This window comes from Sinocyclocheilus grahami, unplaced genomic scaffold (assembly GCF_001515645.1).
Source record: "Sinocyclocheilus grahami isolate Dianchi unplaced genomic scaffold, SAMN03320097.WGS_v1.1 scaffold160.1, whole genome shotgun sequence".
NCBI classification, from domain to species: Eukaryota; Metazoa; Chordata; class Actinopteri; order Cypriniformes; family Cyprinidae; genus Sinocyclocheilus; species Sinocyclocheilus grahami.
In genome coordinates, this window is record NW_015505339.1 from 2,873,553 (window position 1) to 2,877,245 (window position 3,693).

Sequence of the window (3,693 nt, forward strand, 5' to 3'; positions counted from 1 at the left end):
CAAAACACAAGAATAGTCCTAGGGCTAGCGTAGGTCGACGATCGGCAGACAGAATCACAGGGGCGAGACTAGAGGGATAAATCCAGGGAGACAGGCAAAGATCAGAACCAAGAAAACCGACAAGGCAAGGCAAAACAAGGAACCACAGCCAGGATAACAGGAACCAGGAAAACTAACAGGCTAAGCAATACTCGGCAGTGAATGGTAGTTTGAGTGAGTGTTATATAGTGAGTGAGTGATGTGAAACAGCTGTGTGCAATCAGTGAAAACAGCTGTGTGCAATCCGTGCTGAGTGCAATCAGTGCAATGAATGATGGGATATGTAGTCCGAGATGATAAGCAACAGTAGGTGTAGTGCGAGAGTCAATGTGATGGAAAGGGTGACCTCTGATGGTGAATGAACGGAAGTCCATGGACAGGATTCGTGACATTTGTGGTCATATTTTTGTGCTATTATTATAATTGTCCATTCACAAAGACCCACCCTCCTTAATTACTGTTGCTATCTCCGACAAACAATGCCGCTCTCATACTACACATCATTAAAATAATGAAAAATACATTGCAGAGCAAAGAGGAAACTAACAGCACACCGACATACAAGACAGAGCAGATTCCTTCTGGTATGAAATTTTTGTCATTTTTAAAGAAATTCAAACAATAAATACCATTTTGTGGCTCTTTAATGACAGATCACTGTATTGCCTCAGTTATAGTGGCATGTGAACCAATCGTCTTTTCATGTTTACTTAAAGCACAAACTGAACATGAATGAACATCAGAACATATTTTATTTCAACCATGGAACACACCATTTTTCAAGTTTAAGTCCACCGAAGTTAATCTACTCTCCTGTCTGATTTGTGGTTGGGATACAGCTGCAGCTCTTGGGCATGCGCACATCAATATAGCATAAACTTTCTTTCATGCTGTACAACAATAATTAATGTTTTTGCATTATTGTTTAGGGTTGGGTAGGGTTTTTCCTATTAGATTGCGTTAATAAAACACAATCTAATAGGTATTTTTTTAAATTTATTGTTAGTTTCTGGCCATAGCTGTCAGACAAGATGGTGGATTCTGCATTATGATTGGACAGATCGCCTGTCAATCAAGCTCTTTGTCAATTATTAGTAGTAGTAGTTGTAGTATTACACAAATGTTTTTATTCATGGAAATCTAATAAGAATCATCATTGAGATTATATATTATTAAAAATGATGATAGATAGATATATAGATAGATCGACTTCATTTTCCTTATGCATTCCTTTAATTATTTAACTATTATTTTCAATTTTTGAAGAAATGCAACCATTTATAGTCTATTCATGTCATTCTAGTATTTCAGTTCCGGCCTGATCTGTAGAAAAGTGTTTATTGGAACAAATCACCATTTCAGGTTTTTATTTCTGCTTTCCCGATTTTCTGCTTTTGTCAATGCCTGGTACTTTAAAAAGAGCTGTCAGCTTCAGTAATGAGGCCACACACACTGAGATGCACAATTTCGTTTGTTGTCGGTCTATGAAAACAAATGTAGCATGCACAGATAGCAAAGAATTAGCCAATTACAGTAGCATCATATATCTCAATTAAAAGAGGTGGGAAATCATCATCTAAGCAGCATGAAAAGCAGCCTCATTATCCACATGTAACTTCAAAGTGAACGACCATCCTGTTTAGTCTTTGTGACTGTGGACATTAGCTAAATTACATAGCTTATTAGTTGGTCCATGGTGTTTAATTCATGTGATAATGGAAGATTTTGTGTTCTAATTATAACATGAAGCGTTCCTCTGTAATCATGTGTTTTAGTCCACAACAGTTTGACATGTGAAAGCCAGCTGTTCAAATACTAAAGAACAGCTGGTGTTGAAATGCTAAAGTGAGAATATTCTTTTGCTCGCTGATCCAAGATGATTCCTAAAACCGTTTGGATCTAAAGATCCAAAATCATTTTATCCCCAGGCTCAGCTGTTGAATAAGGGTTTTAGTTAAAGGACACTGTAAACTTTGCTTAAAGCTCTCTTTGGGGAGTGAAACATACCGATGTAATCAGTGAGCTTTGAATGTCTACTTTTCCCTTTGAAACTTCTGAAACAGTCAAAACACGGGCTTACAGCAACTAAGCGCGTTGCATTCACTGACAAGCCCAATTTTAGACTAACATTCCCAACAATTTAAACTTTCCATCAAAGCTAAAAAGTGTTTAAATTGCCATTGTGATGGCTTCTTATGCCTTTTAACACTTGATTATATTACATCTTTCTATCAATACAGTGGGTAAATATGCCACATCAGTAATCTTAAAGAGAGATATCTGAATTTATCTGTTTTTGCAATAACAGCCTCCCCATATTTGCAGATATTATATATATATATATATATATATATATATATATATATATAATATCTGCAAATATGGGGAGGCTGTTATTGCAAAAACAGATAAATTCAGATATCACATATGTTACATAATGTCTTCACTCACTCAATGCAACCACACATTTACATATCAGCATATTCAGTATTCAGCAATTCGACCTGCCTGCTAACAAGTTAGCCAATCATAACAGAGGTCATTTGCATATAGAAGTCTAATTGGTACAGTAGCAAACCAGACTACAGTATTTATAGTCAGGTAGAGAACGAAAATGGTCATGTAAAACTAAATTACGACTGTTGTGAGTGCATGAAACCTTGTAACATTATAACTGGACCTCAGGGAATAAAATTTAGAGGTTACAGGACTGAATAATACATTATGAACAAGGCGCTGCTGGTTCATGTACCCGAGCATCTCCACTACCATTGTGTTTTTGAGGAAAGACAGATGCAGTTCTATAAGCATGACTTGCGTACAGTAAAAGTTTTCCCTAAAGCGTTTTGAGGGCATGGCAAGTCGTCCATGTTTTTAATAACGCATGGATGCTTTCGCATTTTCTCCAGGAATTGAGCATGAACTTGTCCTGGGACACAACATTGGTCTGAATTCTCATTTTAGAGCCCATCTTAAGTGCAAAATGTAATCTGGAGTCAGTCTCTTTTACACAGGTTGTAATAAAAACGCAGCCGTGGCTTAATGCCCGCCGTCTTCATGAGGCAGGATATTGCTGAGCTCTGAGTTTCTGGAACACCTCAATGTTCAGTTTATATGGGCCTGTGTGCTTTCGTGCCGGAGGGGTTGATGGCTGATCGGAGGGAGTGTCATGGTACAAATCATGACAACAGCTACGCAGTTTGAGATACTTGGAATTTATTGTCGTCTATAAAAGCATCTTGATGGGATTTTTAAAGCTTTTATTGACTTCTCCACATACAGAGATGACCCTCGTGGAAATGTTTGTCTGATGGGAGCTGGAATGTTCTCTGGGCTCTCAGGTTTGCACACCAGGGGGCATCTCTCATAAGACGCCTTATCCTTGTTCCTTGTCCACGGCTTCTATGAAGCAGAATTCACATAAAAGTAAACTTCTGCTGAGTCCTGAGTCCTGGGCAGTCTTGGATCAGTTGCTGTAAAAAGTAATTTATTATTAACTACTAATTACGTCTTCAACAGTGTAATTAGAATACTTTACTAATTACATTACTTACTACTTATTAATTTCTAAATCCCATATCAACCTTGACCAGCTAAATAATACAAGGATAAACATGAAACTGCTTTTAATTATTTCAAATAAATATAAAATTT